This window comes from Dermacentor andersoni, chromosome 1 (genome assembly GCF_023375885.2).
Source record: "Dermacentor andersoni chromosome 1, qqDerAnde1_hic_scaffold, whole genome shotgun sequence".
Taxonomy (NCBI): Eukaryota; Metazoa; Arthropoda; class Arachnida; order Ixodida; family Ixodidae; genus Dermacentor; species Dermacentor andersoni.
In genome coordinates this window covers 98,147,317-98,172,998 of record NC_092814.1, presented here as the reverse complement: position 1 = coordinate 98,172,998, position 25,682 = coordinate 98,147,317, and the positions used below count along the sequence as shown (strand labels likewise).

Genomic DNA, 25,682 nt, shown 5'->3' with positions numbered 1-25,682 from the left:
CTCCACTACGGCGTGCCTCATAATCAGAAAGTGGTTTTGGCACGTAAAACCCCATAATTTAATTTTTAAGGACAGTTTGCTCGCATTATCTGAAGGCAACGTCTGCTTATCCAGACTGTCCAAATCATCAATACGCGCTAAATAGTAGCGAGAGTTCTAATGCAAGAAATCCAATACATATAGTATTTATCCACCCAGATGCGATTAGCAGTGTTCTTTCGTACTATGCAGCGTCACATTGTCGAACAGAAGGGCTGGGCGTAACCTGTAATATGCGCTGTTAATAAGGTAGCAGGTGCATACTTTCTTCGCTACCAGTCATCTTTACTAATGAATATTTATGACTAAATTTAACATTTCTTAACATTTACACATGTCAGAAAGAAAATATATATATATATATATATACACACACCAGAAAAAAAGCAGTTCTGGGTCCGGGTAAATCTTCACAGTGAAGCAGACGCGCGTATGAAGCGGTTTATTGACGTTTCGGCCGGGGTCCGGCCTTCTGATATATAGATATATATATATATATATAGCAGAACTAGCCTAGTTTTTTAATATAAATATCAGATAGCATTATTTTAAATCAGCTTTGTGATCACGCTTTAATTTCATAAAGGCATTCATTTCTTGCTTATTATCAGGGCGCGTCCCTGCGATAGCTCTCTCCGACACGGTTGTTGCTTGACGTTGCCTCCTTTCATTGCAAGTGCGTTAGGTCGTTTCTGATACAGTATGGGCACAACGCTGGTGGTACATGGCTGTAGCACTGCATCAAGGCCACCCAGACGACGCGAAGCCCCTGCGCTGTTGTCGAAGCTTCGTTCTCGATCATCGATATACGAAAGCGTGAAAGCGATGAGCGCCAGTGCTCACCAAGCAAAAAAAAAAAAAGATACAGCACAGGCACACACTAACTTTCCTATAGGACAGGCGAAGAATAGCCTATAGATCCATTCAATATCTGAAAACTCGGTCAGGTAGCCAAAAGCAGTGAAGATGTTTTAATGCCATTAGCATTATTTGGGAACTACACGCAGTTTGCGGCATGCCTGCCTGTATGTCTGTCTGTCCTCGGCCAACCTCTTTCACGCCAACTTGGGTCTCTGGGATGTCCGAATAGATTGAGTGCCACCACGTGCGAACTTCTCGGCGGCGCCGCTAGATAGCGCAGCGTGTCCAGAGGGAAGCGGACCTCGTGCCCATGGCCAGGACCAATGGAATGCTCGACCGCTTGTGTCCCGGAGACTTTAGAGTTGTTAACTACCCCGCTTACTTCTCTGTCCGTCGCCCACTCGTCGCTGCGATCATCGTCTGACGAGAGGCTGCTGCTGCACCTGACGACGCCGTGCTTCGATTAATGCTGGTATTGAACCAATGGACAACACCGCCCTTAAAGGGTCTACTTCTGTGCATATACATAAAATGCATATATAAAATATAGAGAGCGTGTTTTCTTCCCCTTTATTTAAAAAAAATTAAATTATGGGATTTTACGTGCCAAAACCACTTTCTGATTATGAGGCATGCCGTAGTGGAGGACTCCGGAAATTTCGACCACCTGGGGTTCTTTAACGTGCACCTAAATCTAAGTACACGAGTGTTTTCGCATTTCGCCCCCACCGAAATGCGGCCGCCGTGGCAGGGATACGATCCCGCGACCTCGTGCTCAGCAGCCCAACTCATAGCCACTGAGCAACCACGGCGGGTCCCTTTATTTAGACAATGCAAATATTTTTTTTATAAAAAAGTTATCACCGTGAGACACCTGTCGTCTTCGCATACTAGCTGTGCGGCGAGGCGTAACTACTTTGGCGCTGCTTAAGTTAATCTGAAAAGCCTATTATTATTATTTTTTACTAGTGCTCTAGGGGCAGCTGTCTAAATCGCAAATTTGAGGGCAGTCACTTTTTAATGCACCCTCATCTTTTTTGAAGATGTTGAAAATCACACCCAATTCGACATACTTATAATCGAATTTCGATGGTAAATCCAGGCAATATCGAAATCTAGCGCCGTGGAAGCTCAATAAAGGCAGCCCCGCTGTCATCTCAGAGTGAAACACCCCTTGACGACAAGCGCGTGAAAGATTGAAACTGAACGTCTCGGCCAGTCGCGGCACATACGGCACGCTTTGTCAGGCAAGCATGTGCCGCTGCGTGTCGGGTCAGTTTTTACCACGGCCTGCTATCGTTAACCTCGCCCCGCATTTCTTTACGATGCGTCTGACGCGCAGCGGGAGGCGCTCATCCTCGATATTGCCTGGATTTGGCCTTCAATTTCGATGATATCTCATCAATTTTGATGATTTCGAATATCTCAAATCACGCGCGATTTTTTTTTTCTTTCTAAAAAGTGGGTATGCCATAAATTGTGACGCCCTACAAGATTGTTACATGTACAACCGCCCTCAAGTTTATAACAAAGACGTTAATTAACAAATGTTTGTTAATTAGTCTTTTCAGAGTAACTTAAGCAGTGGCAAGGTATTTCCTCCTCGCCGTAGAACTCGTATGCCAAGACGACAGATACCTCACAGTCGTAGCATTTTTATTAAAAAAGAAACTGTATTGTCTAAAAAAGAACACCCTATATATATAAATGTATATGCAGAGAAATTGTATATAAAGAAAATGTATATGTAGGGTTCTTTTATAACAACACTCTGCACTAGTACGTATTAGAACTCTGTCTCCGAACCCCACTATGGTGCTGGGCTGCTAAGCACTAGGTCGCAGGATCAAATCCCGGCCACGGCGGCCGCATTTCGATGGAGGCGAAATGCAAAAACACCCGCGCACTTAGGTTTAGGTGCACGTTGAAGAACCCCAGGTGGTGCGAAATAATCCTGAGTCCCCAACTACCTTTCTCCCTCCTACCCTCTCCTTCTTTTAATCCTATCTCCCCGACCTTGCTGGCGCTGAGCCGTGCTCCCGCATGGGTTGCAGAAGATAGTGCCAGCCTTTCCTCCTTTCCCACAAGAACCACTTCTCTCTCTCTATCAGATAGTGCGTTTGGCACGTAAAATCCCACAATTGAATTTTTAAACTCTGTCTCCGTCTCATTACTTGCGCTATTATAACCATAATAATCGTCGTAACATATAAACCATATCAATACCAATTACACACCCCTCATAGGAAAAATTACTAATCTCATTAACGTCACCAACCATCTTCAAAAGATGGATGCACCGCCATTTTTCTTCTGTCTTTCCTGTTTCGCCTGGCAATGTCCCCATTTGATCTCGCGCGCTGTCAGTTCGCGTTTGTGACGTCACGGATCAGCGTTTAGCAACGACTCCTACATAGATAAGAGAAGGCCTGCTCGCTTTGAGGGAACTCGCGCACTTGAATGTTTGAATCGGCGACGGGGGTGACGCGTGCGTGTTCGCCATCTTTTCCGAAGCACGGGATCCTTGCCTTCCCACGTGACGCCACGTCTCAAAAGGCCTTCCTTTATCCACAGAAGTTATCTTATAGATAACGGAAGGCTTTGAGTTCTTTGAGCCACGACGTCACGCGCGGTGGCAGAGCTAGGTATTTTACCCGCCGCGGCTCAGTGGCTAGGTGCTGTGCAGCTGAGCACGAGCTCGCGGGTTCTATATCCCGGCGGCCGCATTCCGATGAGGGCGGAATGCGAAGACGTCCGCGCACCGGTGCTTTGGGTGCGCGTTAAAGAACCCCAGGTGGTACAAATTAATCCGTGACCCACCACTACGGCGTACCTACTAGCCCACTGTGTAGCTTCGGGACGTTAAACCTCGTAATTTATATACAAAGTGTTTTGGGGTTTTACATGTATATATGTATACGCAGTCACGCGGTGCCAGTTATATTTTGTTTTACGCATGTGACACTGCGAAGGGGCCCCGCTCTCCCGCCTCTTGTTAGAAAATGTGCGCGTTGCGGCTTTCGTCTTCGGCGATACAGTTTTGTATGTGCTAGCGCAACTGGGTCCAAGAAAACTAAGGACTGAAGCTAAAGGCTGAAGCACGTAAAGGGGCGAACCCTTTACAATAGCGTACCCATAAGAAATGCCGATCGGTTTAACAACACATTTTGCTTATTATGGCCAGTTAATAATTCATTTACATATACTAGCGACATATAGTGGCAGAGAGGCAAAATCAAGGCCATTGTTTAAGCGAAAATTTCCTAGTTGCTGCATCGGCGTTGTTAAGCGTCGGCAACGCGATCGCGCACAATCTCGATTGCCGATCTACACAGCCTGCTGCCTGTTGCTGTGCCGACGTCAGACGAAACCGGCACTGACACGACTTCCTCGTTCCTTTATGCGAACTCGAAGACCACGGTGGAGATCGACAGCGATGGCGTATACCGCTAATATATTTGCAGCCGTCGCGACGCGATCGATGTGTTCGGCAGATGGATGGCGATGTGACTAACATATGCCAATTCCAGACATGGCTTCTAGGATTCGAGGACACAAAATTGGGAGACTTTTTACCGCTGTTGCTTGAACAAAACGGTAGCCGGGCATTAAATAGTTGGTCCTCTCAGTAACCGTATAGCTTCGCCCTTCATATGTTGGAGTACAGTCCTTTGTTTTCGGCTAAAACCCAATAATACCCGATTTTTGTACCCTGTTGCGATATCTGGGTCAGAGCGGCCGCTAAGATTCCATGGCTGGTGATGTGCCAGGTGCCGGGTGATCGAGATGTCTGGGGTGACGTCCAAGAGATGAGAAAAAGGGTTTATTTACAAACTTACATGATGATGGTTTACATGTATACAAGCACACTTTTCAACTCTCAAACTCTGCTTTTTAGGCACTTCAATTCCCCCTTTCTGTCGTCGAGGGAATTCAATGTCCGTCTTACCGGCCAATCGGAATTGTCTCACAGTGTACAAAATCCCGCCCACGGTGGATCTTGCTCCGCCTCTGGTGTCCAAGCTTCCGCCAGCTCTCGATGCAATGCAGATGCAATTTGATGGGAACCCTGGGTCGACGCGGTTCCTACGAAATCGAATCGTCAGCGTAGGCTCTTTGCAGCAATTAGCATGTCGCACTAGGTCGCTGACCCCTTCACAGTTTCGGGATCCCAGAAGTCGTCTCGTTCATCAGCTCCAGGTCGTTGACCAGACGAACACGTGACACATAGTCACTTGTCAATCGTCTTGACATGACGCAGGCTTCGTCGCCAGCTCTTTGGCGTTGAAAAGACGATGCAGCGTGAATGGCCTTTCATAGCAGCGCGCTCGCCGGTGTGCATCCTTTGTCCAGAAAGCTCGACAGGCACAACCGCATTCCACAGCTGCAGGTTTGCCGGTGAAGCATTCATTGTCAAGAAAGCCTCCGGGCACAGCAGTGCTAAACGCCAATATAGTAACAACCCCCCGAACAAGATTGATAAAAGTCGGGCTAAACCCGATTCTTCCCCGAAGTTAGCCTTTCCTTAAATAATAATAAATGCAGGTGTTGCAAAACTAATGAACACTGACCACCTTTTTTGAGCAATTAGTTAATAATAATACTGATAATAATAATAATAATAATATTAATAATAATAATAATAATAATAATAATAATAATAATACCTACATTGTTATTATGTAAATACGACGTATACCTCGTTTTCGCTTAAAACTCAAGCAAAAACCGGCATAAGTACAAGCATGGTGCATTGCACCGCCCTTCCCTCACATCACATACATGTAACGGCGGTAATGCGCTAATAAACGAAATAACGCAGCGCTGACGTTTCTTTGCATTGCGAATGGTAGCTGTGACATTAAGAAGATGTTTACCCATTACGTTCAAAGAAGTGTAATTCCATTAATTTTGTTGCAACAGCGTATATTGGGAACCAGTAAAGCAGGAAGACAACAGACAAGGACAGGGAGCCCGACAAGTCTAGGATGGACACAAAAATGTTTCCAATGCGTATGTCAACATACGCAACAACTATGTCAACAAGGGCTTGTAAAATAAGGAAAAGCATCACACCTTCTACAACTTCTTGTACTTTGTTTCCTTTGTTAAAAAAAAATTCAGGGAACAAAGTAAAGAAAGGATCGCCAAACCCGTCTCTATTTATTGTTTTTATTCATGTGGGTTCTTTTATATGTATTAATAATGCCTTCTAATGAAAGTTTCTAGATGTCAGTTTGTCACATGATTTGCGAGCAGCTCTATTTTCCATTACATGTTCCTGCAAATGATTTCGTTTGTTTAAGTAGGGCGTTTGTGTCCAAAAGGATACCACTGCTTGCGTTAATCATTTGTAAAAGTTATGGGAAAATGCCGAACTTTGGGCTACTAGACATCAAAACTCCCGATTTCTCCCCGTTTCTTTTTCTTTAAAACTAACGCACAATTTTTACCTCTCCAATTTCAAAAATATATAAAGCCCGAAAACGAAGGACTCTAGGTATACCATGTCGCTGTTTTTAATAACAGTGTAGCATGCAGACTGCGGTAACAGGTGTAACATGACGATGTGTGAGGACAGGCTTGAATGAACACGATGTCCAGTGGAGAAGCACGATGCTCACGCAGTGCATACCTGGCGGTTCGCCGGAGTCCTTTACCTGTGGGTGTCGTGGATCTGTCCGGACTTATACGGGCATGTACCAACGCCTTTAGCAGAGACCTTCTATCCGCCTTTCGCATGCTTCTGCACTCGTCAGAAATCCTGTCTTTCTCGCAGTGGGTAGAAAGACGGCGCTCCCTCACTTCTCAAGCGCACCCAGAACATCGCGGTCGCTCCACTGAGACCACTCATACGAGGCCGTCCCATCAATGAATTCGAATGAATAGCTTTCTATTGCGCCAACCTGAATAAAATTTGGCCAGCAGAACCTTGAGCAGCTGTGGACCTCGAAACTACACATGAAAATGCAATTTCCTTAAGAAAATCGCGATTTCTTGGCCCGTGTCTCCTATTCAGAGGACCTGTTGCATCTCATTGGAACACTTTGGGAACTTCCGTCTCCTGTATGTCATTTCAAGCACGGTGTCATGTGGTGTAGCGCAATTTTGCGCCGTGTCCCGGTGACCAAAACGTTTGCGACGTACGTCTAACCTCTGTGAAAGCATATTGCTGCAAAGGGGGGGGAGGGGGGGGAACTTGTGTACCGTGGGACTTGTACATAGCCAATTTGTACATGGCCGATTATTTCTGTCTCCCATATTTATCTGTGCCATGTCTTATAATGACGCACCGCATGTGTTATCTATTATCACAAATATTAGGCCGGACTTTCTGGTGAAACCAGAGACAATGAGACGTAAGATTACATAAATCGGCGATGTCATGATTTTTACCGCGGAAGCTTGGGTCCTGTAACCAACGTGACCTATCTTTTTTTTTTGTATAGTGTTTATTTCACTCTGAGTGATGCAACTAGGAGTGCAATTACAGTGGTTGATAATGTTCGTGATAGATGTACTTCCTCCCTCTTACTTGTTATATCTTCATTTGAACGAAGAAGACGATGTGCACAGTGGTAGCACTGTAATCTTTCCCCACTGTAGGGTATCAAACCAGAAACTTATCTTCCGGTTAACTTCCTTACTTCATTTCTGTCTCTGTCTGTGCAAGTCAGTCTTTGCTTGCATTTGATTGGACCGTACACTTCATATTTTAACGTTCCGCTCTTGAGGCTGGCAGAAATTTTTCAAACGACTACTAATCAATGGAGAACTTGTATTCGAATCATGATGAAGTGCTGCGAGTTAAGATATTCCTCATGACACTGCATCCGGTAAACAAAAAGAGAGAAAAAAAGGAGGAAATAAAAAAGGAAAGAGAACTCTGGTTGTGTTAGTGTCTGTTGATATCATGGGCGCACACTACAACCTGAGAGATTAAGATCCACTGACAAGAAGCAATCCCAATGCACGCCCTTGTGTTCACAAATGCACTGCTCTGGAATTGCCGTGATCCCGTTTCCGTAGCCGCCCGCGCGAGGCCATCGGGTCATCGACCGTGACATCAGACGTAGCCTTCCCCATCTCCCTCCGTTTCTGTCACCGCGCCGCCCAAATGGCACACATAGATGTGTGCCTTCAATGCAGGGGCCCGTCGAACGCGCCCTAGAAGTGCGCGTAGAATGTAACTACCGAGCGCGGTCCCTCCGCGGGCCGCACCATATGCGCGCGCGCGCGCCCGTCTCTCCATTCACTAAAAACCAGTTTCCTCCACGCGTTCCCGTTTCAGCCTTTGTCCTTCGCCCTCGGACACCGCCTCTCTCATGACGTCACGCGTGACGTCGCTCGCCGCTCGCCTTCGCCTCCGCAAGTGCCGGCGAGCGACGTCCACCGCGGGCGAGAAAGGAGCTGCGCCCGCCGCCAGACGCACGCCGCCGGCTCCCGAGACAGAGCAGCGTCCAAGCCGCGCGCCGAGAAAAAAGCAGCCGCCGAGCCGAAGGACGAGGGAGTTGCGCGGACACCGCCACTGACCGAGGGTCGCCTGCAGAGAAGGGGAGACAGCGGTGAGTGACTCCTCGGGAAAGCCGGGCGAAAGAGAGAGCGCTCCCAACCAACCGCTTGAACAGGTGGCTGCTTGGGCAGCGCTCCGAGCTCTAGCCCGTTCACGGGACGCTGGAGCGAAATCACGGCGAGAATGCCGCGGGTGGCAGGGAGGTGGGAGGGGGGTTACCAAGCGCTTCCCTCGATCCTCTTTGGGGGCCCACATGACGGGTCTGTTGGCTGCAGCGTAAACAAGTCTCCAGCGCGCGTCCGGTCGCTCAACGCACGCGCGCGTGAATGTTTGAAAACTTTGCACGGAACCGGTGGATTCGTGTTTATCATTGGAAGGCTAAATCCCTCTCTCCTAACAAAGCAACACTATTGAAATGAAAACGTTTGCCGCCACCGCACGCTTAATCACACCGATGTTGAGGATATGACTGTCCCTGCGTATATTCAATCTATCGGGAGCAAAGTGGAAGAACTGACAGAAACAAATTGACAAGTGAGCTAGGTTGAGCTAAATGTTTCTTCGAGTAGGGGCGTACGTCGAAGGGCTATATGGGCCATACAATGGCGGCATTCCCCAATTACAGCCCTCTTTCTCACTCTCCTTGCGATGTATGTACTAAGAGTTCACGTTCCAGTGGCGAATACCTAATAAATCTCTCGAAGGGCATCGAGCAATGGTTGGCATCGAAGGAACGCGGGAGAGGGAAAGCACTGTAGCTGAGCGGCGTCGAGAAGGCGCCAAACTGAAAGGACACTTGCTGCTGAGAAACACTGTTTTGTACTCCCGCCGTTATCGGTCGCAAATCGCTTACAAGGCGCTCAGTGTTGCCTCAACCACGCGCGGCACGTGCGCGCGACCGCTCGCACGCGGAATGGCTGCGGTCACGCAAACGGTCCGGGAACGCAGGCGGTGCGCGGCCTGTAGGATGCGGGCCGTGTACGGCGATCTCGGCGTCTTACGAGCAGCAATGCCGGAGAACATGCGCGCAAAATTACTCGCCAACGACCGGGGAGGAGCGCCGCAGCGCGAGCACGCTCGTGAAGTCAACGGACGGCGACGTTGCACGCGAGGGGGGCCTGATCGAAGGGTGCCGCGGGCGCATGCATGCGTTCTTCCATCAGCTAAGACCCCCCCCCCCCCCCCTTTTTCCAGCCCTCTTTACCCTCCTATGCCAAGGTGCGCTCTCAAAAATGCCGTAGCGACCAACGCAGGGGTGTCAGTGCTGCTTCTCTTCGCATCGAGAAACGGTCACGCTTTTGACGTGTTTGCACTGCGTTCCTTTATCGCGCGGAGACCTGGACTGCACGTGTGGGACTGCCTTGCTTCGACAGAAACCGTGCGACCGGTTAAGTGGCAGAGCGCTAACTTCCCGAGTACACAAATCCTAGATGTGTTGTTAGTTCGAACTGGTTCTGCGGCGTCGTGTAGCAGCAGTAGAGACACTTGGCGAAGACGTGCTTTCATGCTATAGGCGTCTTTCTCGAGTCGCCCTCTTGGATTCTTGGTTAACGACAGCACGTCGTCACTTTCGCTGCGCAGATTCGTGTTCCCAGAGTTGGAAAGTTCACGGAAGATGCCGTCTTTATATTTCAGTTTTTTTGTGCATCATGGGTGCAATGCTAGCAATAGAAACATGAAAAGACGCACTGTTCGTGAATTATTACCTTATTTTTGACTTTTAGATTTATTGACGAGGGATGTTGCCTTTCGTTCGAACATATTGTCAGCTCGCCGGGCGTGTTTTCGCTGGAACGATGCGCCTATCATGCGTGCACTTCAACGAAGATCGCACACAACCTTATAAACAATATCAGCCGCGAGCGCCTGCGGTAACAAAAAAAAAAAAAGATGTAAAACAAAAAGAAACACGCTTTTGTACTCAACCACTGAACTACGCGTAAAGCACGTTTGCACTTTCCTTGCGGACGGAGCTGGTGTTTTTCTTGAGTGCCTTGCACACGTTTTGCTATGTCATGTCATGTCGCCGACGTTGTCAGTGTTCGCTTTCAACAGCCTGGGTGTATTTAATACAGGGTGTTTAGCACTGCCTACTGTGTGTTTGTAGTGCGCCGACAGCGGCAGTACGCAGGAGCGGATACAACGGCGATGTCCAGATACACGCATTCTAGCCGCCCTCTTGAATTTCTGCTGCCTGTAGTACTTGATGAAGTGCATTGTAAAGTGCTTTAATTGAACCGTTAGTATTGGGTATGTTGTTTGTGAGTTTTGTTCTGGTTAGTGGTCAGACATTGGAATTTTTAATACAGAATACATCTAGATGTTATGCGCTACTATATTATCTTAGGTACTGACGAAAGCCGTGCGCTCAAATGTGTCTGACATTTTGCCTTTAAACTGCTTGGCGGAGATCCCTACCGAAAAAAAAAATGGAGACACGTCCATCGTTTGGAGATGATTGGCGACTTTAATGCGATTAGCAATCTGTCGTATGATGGGTGCGTAATTGGTGATGATAGCTTTTATATGATGATGCGGCGCATAACCAGTGGCACATACCTAGTGGCCCAAGCTGGTCCGATGGTCGTTTTTTAAACCCGGTTCGCTCTGCACAGTAGCCCGGTGCTCTCTCCATTTGACCGTGGACTGCTCAGTGACCCAATTTGGCGCGAAATAAGTTAGGCACAGACATACATACATGCTTTTAAATAGAGGCATACCGCAAACTGGGTGAAGTTCCCAAATGATGTCGATCGCATTACAACAGAAAAAAAAAGTGGTGGGCTGCTGCTGAGTCTGTTCCCTTCTGTAAATGTGGCACATATACCATGAGTACATCGAAAGCTAAAACGAGGTGCGTTTGCATAACGTTAAACAGTATGCAATCATGCTCATCATCACGACCAGCACATTAACTGAGAAGCTGACCCATCGCCTAGGGAAAACATGGATTCACTCCTGGCCGTACGGCTGTTTCTCGCTCAGTTATACCACAGTTTACTTCCGCGCACATTCCTCTGGCGTTGTGACAACCTATGGACCGCATGCCCCCCTTTTCATCGCCGAGGGACATTTTCACGAAATATAGAAGCTCTTCAAGTTCTACTACTTCACCGGTAATGCACTCAGTAGTTAAGAGTTATGCGCAGAAACGCTGGCGAATAAAAACGGCAAATGCTGTTTTGAGCCTCGCTCTGTGGTCGAGGCGCAGTTGCGGCAGCTGTTGCAACGACAGATCATTATTGCCTCGCAAGCGAATTCAAGGTTGTCAGCCGGCGTCTGGACGTTTATATATATACCCGCCTTCGTGCGGCGTCTCAGCGTAGGCGCACATAATTACAGAGGAATATTCGCGCAGTCCCTGCTCAAAGGAGCGTAACGGCGTGTCGCAACTAAGCCATATGCGTGAACCAAGTATCAAGTGAACGCGTATTTTAGATTCACATAGCAATCGAGACAAATCTGGAAGATGGTGAAACGCGTTGTTGCGAGTTTCGGAGACTGCAAAACGAAAAAAAAAAAAAATTATGCAGATCCAAAGCACATCTTGGAATCTATGTGAAGCAGCTTTTTCGTGAAGCGGGTAATGAAATGCTATTAAATTTGCCTATTTCATTCCCTGCCTTTGGCATAACGGAAACAGGCGAGAGCACGCGCGCGCACCCGTGCTACGCAGTGTGGTACACACGCGGCGATCATCTCAAAGAGCTAGTTGGTTTTGGCACGTTGGATTGTGGCCTAACGGTTAGAGTATGGGGATGCTGTGCTACGGGACCGGGATTCGATCCCGCCGTCGGGTACGTAATTCGTCCCCCCCCCCCCCTATAAGTGCGAACTATTAGGCCAAGAGAGCAGCAACACCCAGGAAAACCCGGGAGGGCTCGCAAAGAAGGCTCCACCACGCTCTAAAATAATTCAAGCAGGAAGGGCAATTACAGGTCATTGATAGATTTCATCAGGACTGCACATTTTTTTCTGTCCGTGGCCATTAAGGCGGCTATCGAGTATATTGATGGCGGTGGCATCCTGGGCCTACATAACACGATTGTCTTCGTTTTATTCAATTCTGTTCGTGTTAGTCACCGCATCGACTTGGCCAATCCTAACGATAGCGTAAGCAGGTGCGCCACTGCAACTCGCGACGACGCGTGGAAAAGAATTGATTTGTTAAAGCAATGCGTACAATGGAGTCGTAGCTCGGCCCCGCTTGGACGCAAGTAGCTGTAGCAGCGAAAACAAAGGATGTTACGCGACTTTTGAAAACGAGGCGCAGTGAACAAGAGGCGAATTCACAAAGCTTTTCGATCGTAAGTGCCATTTGACATTGGCCGGTGGCCTTCGCTAATAATATGCCCAGCATCGGAATTGGCTAAAATTTTCTCTTGCGAACAATTCTAGCGTTAGAGTATTTTGTGAATACAGGCCCAGAAGAGCAGGCGGCATTAAGGCACGAGAACGTACACTTATAGGCTAGCACAGCAGAAAGTTGTAATAGTTTATTTTTATTCAGCGCAAAACGAACAAGTGCACGCGAGAAATCAGCGCTGCACAGCTCTATGTTAAACAACGCACAGTAAAAGAACCCTGTGCGTCATGGGGTTTTCTTGGGCTTCGCTTGAGTGCTTAACCAAGTTGTCTGCGAAATAACGTTCCAATTGCGAGTCATCGCTTGAGGGTGCACGTTTTCTGCCGTACTTATAGTAGCTTTCGACTGTTTCGATCCGTAATAAAATTTTTGTTTTTCTTCGCCGTCTTTTGTTGTTGAAATCCCATTTAATGAGAATCGGAATAACTCTGATGGAGCAGAATAAAATACAACATACAGAGACGCTCTTGCGCATTGCGCTGTGTTAAATGCTTTCTTTCGGTATAGCGCAGAGCTTAGGCGATGCATCCCTCATAAATGTTTGCGCATTTTCTTCGGGTTTTCAAGCTCTTTACTCTCAACATGGCGTGGATTTGCGCTGCTGGGATTTTCTAAATTTAAGAGTGCTTTAGAGTAACGTTGAAGAACACCGTTTTTTTTTTCTCAACACTTTAATTCTGTGCTAACACATTATTGTCCTGAAGACAGCTTTGAAAGTGCGCGTGACCTGCAATGTTTTCTTTATAAAAAAAAAAATGTTGCTTCGCAGGCCGATTGATGACGACTTCGAGAACTACGTTTCGCGAATGTAATTGATGGGGAAAGCTTGCTATATATTAGAACATCTCTGTCCTGGCAATTATTTAATTGGTAAGAACGCCCCACCTCCATCTAGCCTGTCCGCAATCTTTTGTCGAACTACGAGAAAGACTTCAATTTGTTTATTTTCAGTGATGATCACATTGGTGTATAATGATTGAATCAAAATTACAATCCATAAATTATCGAGTCCCGGCCGCGGTAGCTGTATTCAGATGGCGAAGGTATGCAAGAACGCCCATGTACTGAAATTCTCTGCATGTTAAAGAATCCCGTGTGGTCAAATTCTAGGTCCATGATCAGTCTGTATGGTTTAGCATGCGTGTCAGGTGGAAATCACAAAAAGAGAGAGAGAAAGAAAAAGGCACAAAAGCAACTAGGTAACCAATCCTTCCCACAGATGGAACCCTAACAACAGTGCGGAGAAAGGCGTTCACAACGGTCGCGCCAGTATTGCCTCTCACGATTCTCCTTTGCGTAATGGTCTTACAAAACGTGCACGTCTGGCCACGGCTCTCATCAGAGGGCTTCGCGACACTCGTCGCTGTCGCGCGATAATGCCCGCGCTGCAGGCGACAGTGGCGCGCCCCGTGACGGGGAGCGTCCCCAGCGGCGTCCGCGCAGCGGGTGGCTTACGTCTGAGGATTGCGGGCACAGCGAGAGATTGCCCGCGCGCGCGTAACGCATGTAAGCGTAACCGCGATGGATGCAAGGGCGTGCGGCGTGACGAGCGCAGGTTTCCTTAATCAAGGATGCACGCGGCGGCTGTCCGATACATGAATCGCGCACGAGCCGCCTCCGCTGCCACTGCGCGGCTGTGCGAAGGTGCGCTGCCGCCCTCTCTGCTTTGCAGTGCGGCCTCTGCGGGCGGGCAGAGAAATGGACGCACCCTAATGGGTATTTCAAGGCCCCCGCAGCGAGCGTGTCTTTGGGGCAAGAGTATACGTCTGGGTGGAAGGGATGCCAGCCGTTGCACCATGAATGCCCATAGCATCGGGGAATTTCTGCGGTCCTGCGCGTGCGGGTTCACTGGCGCTGGAGAGGTGGTGGTCTTCAGGTTTAGCGACCTTATGTTTGTGGGCGCACAGCAGGCTAGGCAGGATGATTAAGTGACGTTCCTTGTTCCTTCGGAATGTGACAGGACCAATATTGACGTTTATGTTAACCGTTATGCATAATCCCTCGAGCAGTGTTGATTTCAGACACTCCTTCGCGCCCACGCTTGGATAACATTCTGGCTGCGCCTTGACAGCTATACTTAGTGTACTCCCGACGAACGTGAATGACGAATACGTGGGCCTCACTCAACCTGCCACTGTTAATATTCCCTCTTGAGAGAGAGAAAGGACAAATGCAGGGAAGTTAACCAGAACAGAAAATCTGGTTTGTTACCCTACACTGGAACACGGGGAAAGGGGAAGTAGAAATATAAGAAGGAAATAAGAAAGAGACATCGAACGCATGTACACGATCGCAGGCGTCCAGAGCACACGTTCGCAGCACAGGATCACAGTTAACTCCAGTCAGTGCTAAACCTTTAATAATGGTAGCGATGTCTCTGTTGCCTTCTGTTGCGACGGATGCCGAGGTCTAAATTCTAATATGGTTCGTTCCCAAAGTGGTCTGCAATGAGCGAGCTAGCGCAGCAGTGAGCGGTCGCCTGTGTACTCTCTGTCGAGGGCAGTCACAGTCATCACTTGGCAGACACAGCGTTGTCGCCAATTTCAATACGCAAGGCAGAAGACCTCGTAAAGGCTACTCCTAATCATAACCAGCAAAGCAAGGATGCCTCGCGTAGGCAGATTCTAGATGGGGCTTGAAGGCGGAGCGAAGAGTCGAGATGTTGCAGTATATGCTGCACTGGAAACTATGACGTATATTGATTGTGCTGCTACTTAGGACGCCGCAGTGGCCTGGAAGCCACCAAAGTGACATGGTGTCTGTTCTCCGGCTGAGTAGTAAAGAAAGAAAGAAAGAAAGGAAAAGAAGAAAACTTTCTCCGATCTCTAACACCACATCATGTGATCTCGTGCCACATGCAGGGCTAATAGTAAGGGCTGTAGCGCTGCCTTCGAGCCACAGAATACGGACCATTTTAGATCTTGTTCTAGGCTGATGAAATGAAGCGCGGCGAGAAGAGGTGCAAGGTGGTTCCGGTCGAGCCTTCGTCGAATATTCAATTTCGCTGCTCACAGTCTCTATGCCTCGCAGTACTCTGTTCGTTGCTTTTGCAAGAAGCGCGCGACACTACACCTATACCTCTTGAACGATAATTGCGATAATTGCAAGACAGAACCGGGAACACAACGCATAACAGCGCTGTTCGAAGTTTCCCAACAGGATGCCGTGCGAAACACAAGAGTTGGCATGGACATTGCGCGCATAGCGAACTGCGGAGACCATGCACATTGCCTACACGCATTCATCAACTTTCGTTTTATTTCTTTATTAAGTCGGAAATACGTTATGTGTAGTGTAAAATTGAACCGTTTGAGAGATAACATGGGGCTGCTTAAATTTCTCTAATTCTGTCTAAAAAATACGCGCGTGATAAATTCCACCCTGTGCGGCCTCGTCCATTAAGTCGCAACGTTACCATATTGTACATCGTCAATCAGGAAAAAAGAGTGTAGCCAGGAAAAACGACGAATGAGGGAAACTACTGCGCTTGCCGCAAAAATGCAGCGATTGATAGATGGGACTCATCCGTCAAAAGCAACACCCAGACTATGCAATGGCTAGCTCCGGAAGCTCGGCACACAAGTGTGTTGGCATTCCACTCCCGTTAGAACGCGGCCGCCGGAGCCGGGTACTGAACGCGCGATCTCGTGTTCACCAGCAAAACTTAATCGGGTACAAGTAGGCTTCGGACGCCGTGCTGGTCACAACTATTCACTATAGGGCGGCAAAATTAACCGAACTCACTCGGACTCGTTCATAAAATAGACTATAGGGCTCCTCTCAGACTCAGAAGAAATGAGACCCAGCCAGGCTTCACTCCGACTCATCATTATTGTCTCATACTTTAAAGCTTTCCTTGCTTATATCCTGCCGGGTTTGCCGCAGTTGCTACGGCATGCTGCTGGAACGAAATTACGGCGGATGTATTTGTGGATAGGTGTACGTATGAAGGTTATATGTGCTCAGAATGCAAGTACCAGCTAGCGGGCTTATATAAACCCTGTTTGCTGACCGACAAAGTAGCTCCAGTAAGCGCACCTCTGTTCTGCGTAACAAAAATGTAAATTCGCACATAAAACTTGAACGTATAATGCCGGCTCCTAAGTACCTCTAAAGCACACCGATATGTTAATGGCATAGCGCATTATGTTGGACGTATTCTTTGAATTACTGGATTTTCTTTGATTTAGCCATTCGTTATATGCCACTAGGTGTGTGCCCATCTTGGCCAATCCGCCAGAATCGGCATGTTCCACTGCAACACAAGAGGTACGGAATCTTTCAATGTAGCTAGATATGTATCATACTTCTCTGTGCATACACATGTCGTCGTCATTCTTCCCTCGACACGCATCATACGTCGCCTTCGTACTCGTGGCATCACTGCGTAGACATCTGACATTGTACATCCTCCTGAGCAGTGCAGCGCATAAAGATAAAAATTGCGCGAGATTAAAGTTGTGACCTTTTTGGTGGATAAAGATAAACATTACACGGCTTTGAATTGCCATAGGCATTAACATGCTCACTCTATGTGTTTAAACACTTACTTTCGTATTCGCCAATCCCTCTGTACCCCATCTATCGCGTTCATTTCAAAGTATCAGTTTCCAGGCTGACACAAAAGATGAAGCCGTACGCTGTACTAGCCGTTTTACACGCCAATTAGCATCAGCGACAAAGAGAAATAAGCACTGCGAGTGGTCAGACGCCATACCGGTGGTTGAGTTTCTCAAGCAGGTGGAGGCGATGATGAGTGAGAACCCTGAAAAGAGAATTATGGCCATTGTGGAGCAGCTCCAAGTGGCAGAGTCAGCAGCCAAGCTTTCAGTTCACGATGTTATTAAGCGCCAATCCTCAGTAACGGTTTTGCTTGCTTCCATGGGGCCTGGGCGACCAAAGCGTGACTGGCTGTGAAGTTCTGCTACTACCACGTCACCCTCAATGTAGTTTCCTAGTTCTCACTGTAGAAATGCGGTGCTGCTATTTATAGGGGCGTCACTGATGGGGAGACTAATAGACACACAATGCTAAAAACTCGCTAAAGGCTGCTCTTTTGTAACCACAGCCAAAAATCAGCACTCACTACCCGTCTAGAGTTTGCAACCGTTATCGAAGCCGAATTCAGTGAACAATTTAAGCTAGGCGCAATTCTATTCAACATTATTACAAAAACAACAGCAAAAAAATCGTAAAAAAACTTGGAAAGAATATATCGATTCTATCTGAAATATTGCTGCTATTCGTGAAGTCGTCGTTATGTCCTCAAATAACTCGCGCACCCGGTTAAAGTAAAAAACACTTCCATGCATCGCTATTAGTTTTATAGAAGTTAAAATACATACCGCTCGACTAAAGCGTCGCTTCACATAGATTCATTCCAACGAGTGCCTTGGACCTGCATAACTTTTATGTCCACTGTTGGAAGAACGCCCTCTTCCCAGCGATCTCCAATTACCCTTGTCTTGCCTCAACCGACTCCATCACATGCCTGAAAATTTCGTAATATCATCCCAACATCTAATCCTCTACAGTCCTCGATTTCGTTTCCATTCTCTTCGCGCCCATTCTGTTACTCTCCAAGACCACCGGCTATCTGCTCTGTGCAATAGTGCACAACATGCCCAACTCCGTTTCTTGCTATTAATCTTGGGTAGAATATCAGCTAAACCCTCTTGTTCTGTGATCCGTCTTCCTCTATCTTTACGTTACGCCTAACATTTTCGGTTCTATGCTCGTATCTTTCAAGTGTAAGCACCGTAGCGCAGTACTGGTATAATGCAATCATTATACTATACTTTTCTACCATATTCATTCAGTATCGGCTCATTTTGAACTCTCCACCACTTTCTCGTATTGGGCATGTCAGTTTATCATTTGTTTCTAGCCTAGTTCGTGAGCCAATCCCGAAGGTAATGCACTATAAACATGCGTATCACTAGGGCGCCACTGGCTGTGTGCCACATGGTGTGTGCCCCTAGGATTACTGGGTATGTGTCACTAGGTATGTGATGACTCTGACAATGATGATATCATAGAAAGCCAACAAAGACACCAAGGGCAATGTAGGGTAAATTACTTCTACTTACTAATTCAATTGAAGAAATGACAAATTAATGGAAATGAAAGTGGATGAAAAAAAAAAAAAACAACTTGCCGCAGGTGGGGAACGATTCCACGTCTTCGCATTACGCTTGCGATGCTCAATTACCAGGTGAACTACCGCGGCGCCGCTTTCCCATCACTATAACCAACCCTGAGAGTAATATATATATATATATATATATATATATATCAACCGCATTGAGAGATAACATTGCAAAGTGTGTTTCAGGAGCTCAGTCGACACACGTCCTGCTTCAACGAGAAGCAAAGTGCAAACGACAGTGGTTCGTGCGGGGCAGACCGCCGTCAGTTGTATATTTTATATATTTATGTATCACGTGACCGGCTTCCCACACTTCACACGCATACACTCTTTTTAACTACGACACCCCTAACGCTAACGCATTAAACATTGTGCAGATACAACGCACATTTTGGAATCTATGTGAAGCGGTTAATTAAACGCTGTAAATTTTCCAATTTCATTCCTGCGTCTTTGGCGTATGTATAGGAAACTGGCGCGCGCACGCGCTATAATGCGAGAACTCTTATACTGCCTTGCATTTCTTGATTTCTTATTTATTTTAAATGTACCACCCGTTTCTTGGCCAATGCTCCGTTGTGGGAATGTGTCATAGTTTTGAAATCATTATCATCATCAACAACATGCGGCGATCGTCTGAAAGATCTAGTTGGCGTTACAGTATAGAAGTGTGCGTGCGATTGTTACCTATTTGTTATACAACATTAGGCGTGTAATAGTTAGAAAGGCTAGCTTTATTAAAGGAATTGTACTCTTGATGACGTATACTTGTTGCATTGAGCATGTTTACGTATAATTCGTTTTATCACAGTAATTCTTTAGAAAACAAGGCCGGCAGCCTGGGCACCTACCTATAATGGTAGTAAAGAATGTTGCGTTACCCGAAGTGGTTGCTTAGTGGCTGTGGTGTTGCGCTGCTAACCACGGGGTCGCAGGATCGAATCCTGGCCACGGCGGCCGCATTTCGATGGGGCGAGAACACCAGTGTACTTAGATTTAGGTGCACATTAAAGAACCCTAGGTGGTCCAATTTCCGGAGTCCCCCACCACGGTGTGCCTCATAATCAGATCGTGGTATCGGCTCGTAAAACCCCATAACTTTTTTTTAAAAGAATGTAGTGCTGTACCGCGTGCGAGCTATTAGGCAAGACAGCAGCAGCCACGGCAAGAGAGTCCGGGAGGGCTCGCAAAGAAAGCTTCGCTTTAGAATTTGCAAGGCGATTCAACCTCTAGCTCACGTCGATCAAACATCGCTCAAGCACGGCTCTCGCATTAAATCATGCGATTCGTACACCCCAACTCGCCCGAGAAAACATTGTCTTTCATCGACTTAAACTAGACGTTGAATTGCCATCCAGCTTTTTAAGACTGGCGTGTGCATGGTCCATCAATAGTCGTGGCCAACACCCTTCCCCCACCGACATATTATTATTGCTTTTTAATGCGATTAGCATTCTTCGGGAACTTCACCCAGTTTCCGGGATGTTTGTTTGCTTGTCCGTTCCTAACCTCTTTCCCGTCAACTTGGGTCACTGGGTAGTCTATGATCTATTGGGTGCAGCATCGGGCTGCTATGCTGAGAGAACCTGTTTCGAAACTAATCGGCGGACCAACTTCGGTCACAGGGTTTAAAATTTATTCGGTGCTGGGTGGAACCGAATCCGCGTGATATGTATTCAGACACTCTAGTCTCGATACGTGTGCACACTCTAGCCTGGCCACACAAGGAGGGGAGCGCGAGAGAGGAGTCCAGCTGCATACGAGCCTCATACGTGACGCGTTTCGGCTGTGGTAATACGGTGCGTCGCTACAGTGCTTCAATGCTAATCGCATCAACGTTAAGAAAGGGGGTCAACCGCAGGGCCCGATTTTATTTCTTTAATTCAGTTAATAAGTATAAGTAATTTCCCCTATGTTGTCCTTGGTGTCTTTGTTTGTTGGCTTCTCACGAACGCATTAACGTTGATATTCATCGTGAGATGGGTTCTGCCTGATTTTTAAAGCGAAAGTTTATTTGCCTCTTCCGTCGACTTTCCCACCGCTGCTGCTGCTGTGGTTGCTGCTGTCAGGCACACCGAGTCGGGAGGGGATGGGGAGGGCACAGCGTGTGCATATATGGCAGGGGCGAGTCAGAGAGTAAAAGCGACGCTAGAAACTCATTTCTACCCCACCGCGTCGAATGTGCACAGTGCCTTCTGGAGCTCCCTGGCCGCCGCCACATTAGCCTCTAGACGGCTGTAATTATCCGCGATTCCCCTCAAAAGCATTGCAGAAACTGCAGCGCTTCCCTTTCTACAAAAGTGCGAGTCCAGTGGGGACGTAGATAGAACTGTAGGGAAGAGGGAGGAGAAGAGGCTGTTCCCATACTAGGGAGGGGACTTGAGAAGGCAAGCAAACCCTACTACTATACGACGGTGGTTGCGGGGAAACTGGATAAGCTTAAGTTCAAGGTACGGTACAGTTCGTTGCTGCTATTTCAGAAAAATAAACACCATGCAAATATGTCAAGTGGAGAAACTACGCAGGGCGTGCAGAAGCAAAGGGTCCAGGCGACACAGGAGCGGTCGATCGTCAAATCAACACTTCTGTGCCCGCCTCAAGAGCTTCGCAGCTATGGCATTGCTAGAGGCCGTGGACTGAAAAATTCAGCGGATGGAAAACGCACATGCACTTAGATTTTGGGACACGTTAAAGAACATCACGGTGTCAAAATTAACCCAGAGTACGCCACTACGGCCTGCCTCATAATCCAATTAAAGTTTAATACTTCTGCCACAATGCGATGTGCTATGTGAGGAAATGACAACGCTCAACCCTCTCAGAGGTTATGAAGTATGGCGCACAACGCCTCAAGCAAACACCTTTCCCTGTGTGTTCTGTGTACTACGCAGACAAACAGCATTGGTGCCCGCAAGGTAACGTTTAACATCAACTCACCACTCTCGTGTTAGACTAAACGTTGAAGAAATTAAGCTTTAGCCGTCAACATCATCGCTAATTATCGTCAATCAAAGCATCCAGCACGGAATGCTTCGCTTACATCGATTCCCACAGTGCGTGGGATCTGCATATTTTTTTTTATAACCACTACTGGAAAAGTGCGCAATAGCGCTTTTGAATGCATAGCCCCGAGGATGGCTGGTCAGGAGCTGCATGGTGTTCAGGGTCGAAGTCTGCCTATTTTAGCATCGCTTGCTCGGCTTAGCTGGAAACATAAGGAAAAAGTTGGTTTCTCAAGAGCCGGCTAGTCTAAAGCACCGTGTCTAAATCAACACTACACATAAGTCTTTTTTTTTTCTAAGCAATATATAGAGGGCCGTCGCGCAAGCATACCAACGTTATATAAAAAATGAAGAAAAAGAAATGAAAACAAGCTAGAAAGCCGTCGCGCACGCGCACACACCAGATGAAGCTTCTCATTAAAGCAGATGATATCGGTAATTCAAAGCTTGTTTATGCGTAGCAGTCAACCGATCCAAAACATATGAGCTTAGAAGGTAGGTGCGAGGGCCACGTATCCGTGAAAGCAACTTTTGAGTCTTTCGGTGTAACCAGCCCATCTAGGTCGGTTTCTCTCTCTGTCGTAAGAAAGCGACACTGGGTTCTGCAAGCGCCCGATAAATAGACATTGTGCGAAAGGCGTCAGCACCGACGTCGCAAAGGGCGCGAACGACATACGTGCGCTACATGCGACGGCAGTAACGGGAATTCCGGTGAAGGAAGTCCGCGTCCCATGTAGTTCCTTCTTCGCACGGAGCGAGTGACACGCGCTGCATGCCAACGCAGCCCAGACGTTATTGCCAGGTGACGTCTTGTGCACCGCGCTTGTCCTCGTTTGTAGTACCTAGTCTCACTTGGTAATATTTAGAACATAGGGATTTCTCGCAATACAAGGGCAACGAACGTCGTCAAAAATAAATAAAAAAGAATAACAAGCGCAGCCTTAATTCCTCATTGGACAATGTGTGCAATCATAATTTGCAGCAATAAAAAGAAAGCCCTCTTAGGGAGGACGCCTGCAATGGGCAAGGTCACCGCTATTCTAAAGTTTTTCTTTTTGTCTGTGCGTCTTTTTTTTTCTTTGTTTCCCGCTTCGTAATCGGTGATCCGTGAAAGAAGTACCACGGCCGCTGCCAGTACGTGCTCTCCTAGTAATGCTAAACCTGAAATGGCACGTGGTGCCGCGCAAACAAATTTCGTGCTGAAAGCGGCGCTTGTCGGAACGGGACATCACTTCGGAAATCATTCGTTTTCTGTATTTACTTACCTGTCTCTCCAACAGTACCGAAACCGCAAAGAGAGGAGGGAAACGTGAATAAAAGAAGCAGGGAAAGCCCGCGCGAACCCAAACATGTTAACAAGCTGAGAAGCGAGGGAAGGCCGGTCGTTTTCGACTTGTCTCGAATTTTCGTCACGTCCGTGAAGCACGGCCGCACGCGGGGATGCTAGTCTTTTGTGGCCCAGAGAAGCCGCGAAACAACAATGAGGGCCCGCTGCTTTCTTTCATTGTCGCGGAGCCAGTTACGCGTTCCAGGAAGCGCTCCCACAGAGTTGGCCACGGGCTGGACACACACCGTAGCTAAATGGCCGCCACGATAACAAAGCCTTGCCACCGTCGAGGGCCTCGGCGGAGAGCGTCTTTTGTCTGTCTGCAACGCGCGGGCAGAGGAGGGTTCTCCCCAAACCCACCCGGCGCTGCGAGCAGCGGCCACCCTGTCTTCATAAAGCCGCGCAGCGATGTTGAAGCTGCCAAACGTGTGCAGAAAGCGCTCACGAGCGCATGATGCCAAGTTTCGATAACGTTTCTTTCTTGTACAGCGTATCTGTGAGAGTTCAAAGCACACGCAATCACCAGAGCAGACCAGTTCCACCAACGCCACATCTCTTACACCGTCGTCCGCTTACGGTTTCGCCTGAAGACTACCGCGGAGGAACACTTTGCATTGCAGTACGTTCTCGTCCGTGAATGACTGACGCCGACGTTAGGTTCCACAACGGTGCACGCTTTTAATGGCACGGAGTAGGGGCACAGGGCGGGGAATTCCAGGGGCCGTCCTTGAAGGCACCAAGGACGGTGGCCCATGCAGCCGCGAGCGGCCACTGACTCCCTCGGTTGCGATGACCTGTGAACGGAAACTCTTCGCCGAAGCACACTGGTCTCCCGACGCGGCAGTGCGCATGGCTGGGAGCAGCCGCCATCGGCGTTTTACGATTACACCCCGCACTTTACGATTTTCCACCCATCACGCGCACGCAACCTTGGTATGCGCTCGTAAGACGCTGGCGTCGCTTCCACACCCCTTTGCTTATTCAAAGCAAGAAAACATAGTCAGCATGTGTGCTGCCGCATGCCACGAACGCGTACCTTCTCGAAGTACACAGTCGAGGGCTGGCTGCGCGCGCATGCAGGTCGGGTCCTGCTCACTTCCGCGGCTAGTAAGCTCCGTTGCCGAAGAGCAGACTTTTATTGTAACTGCACGCTGTAAACGTGACAAAGATGCATTCTTGCATCTTTAGACGGGCATTAATTTCGTCTCCACGTAGGTCGTTAATGCAGGCTTCCGTTACTTGTTTTTGCTGTAAGAACATTCCTTAAAGTCCCGCGTAAGCTAGCATGAACACATTTCTTGACGAGTGGAAGAACAACGCCCCCCCCCCCTTTTTTTTTCTTTAGTATATACCTGTGAGTGTCGACGTAGCGTTATTCTCAACATTTTATTGTTCTTTTGGAATAGCAAGTTCATAGTTATTGATGGTGCTGTCGAAATGTGTTTCCTGTGAGTTACACGGGAAGTAAAACGCCATCTGTATAAAACTAAATTCTAAGTAAACTGTCTTATTGGGCATATAATCCTACTGCCTATCCTAGTGTACATCTGCGTGACGAAATTGGAATTGCCGCGCACGCTTTGAGGCGTTCCAGTCGTTACGTCAACTTTGTGTCATGTATACATGTGTTGCTACGTAAAGGCAAGACGCAAAAGGGTAATTCGCGCAATGATGTTTTTTTGGGGGGTCTGCATTAATAACTAAACGGAATCAATGAAAAAACATTTGTCTTTACAGCGCCTTACTCCTAAAGTCGGGACACTTAAAGTGAAACACTAGATCTTTTCAGACTCAAAATTTTGTTTGAACACTGCATTTTCGTTAATTTCGCGGTAACAGGTTGACTATATTATAAAGGTCAAAGTTTTTATATTCTTTTTTTTTTTTGAAACTTTCGCGTGGAAACTGCAGCGCCGGTACATCAGTGCGACGTCACAGATTTCAAAGCATTTTCTCGTATTTGAACCGCTGTAACTCAATAAAAGCTTTTGAAACTGGCCAGGTCCAGTCTCTGGCTCTTTTGATATATAATGGAGCTCATCTTTACCGATAAAAAATTAAGAAGGCCCGAGTAGACGCCGTCTGTGGTGCCACGCCGCGTTGGTACGGGGAAGGCGGCGTTGCCACCCCTCTTTCGAGCTTGCCTCTTTTCTAGCTTATTAAGCCTCCTCTCACGTTAGGAGTGGTTTGTTTGGTATACTCTAGAAAGGCAATTTACTAATTCAGCTCAAATTATTGTTCTCTTTAGCGTCCTTTTAAGCAGAAATACATTAGCAGGCAGAGCTCCACGCCAGCAACGCAACACTAGCACGCTCTGAAATTTATCTGGTTATGCGCCCCCCCCCTCCCCCTCGTTAAACTGTGCTTGTATAGACCTTTTCATCGGGCGAGGAGGAAAGGGAGCGCGGGGAGCCTTTCCTCCTCTC

General features: G+C 47.6%; 1 protein-coding gene across 1 annotated transcript in view; it reads left to right on the top strand.

Annotated features, from left to right (window-relative positions):
- Positions 1–8,312: 8,312 nt before the first annotated feature.
- LOC126545352 (uncharacterized) overlaps positions 8,313–25,682 on the top strand; it is a 63,293-nt gene continuing 45,923 nt past the window's right edge. The window contains exon 1 of the mRNA XM_050193169.2: positions 8,313–8,465. The gene's annotated coding sequence lies outside the window, so the exon portion shown is untranslated. The remainder of the gene's footprint in view (positions 8,466–25,682) is intronic.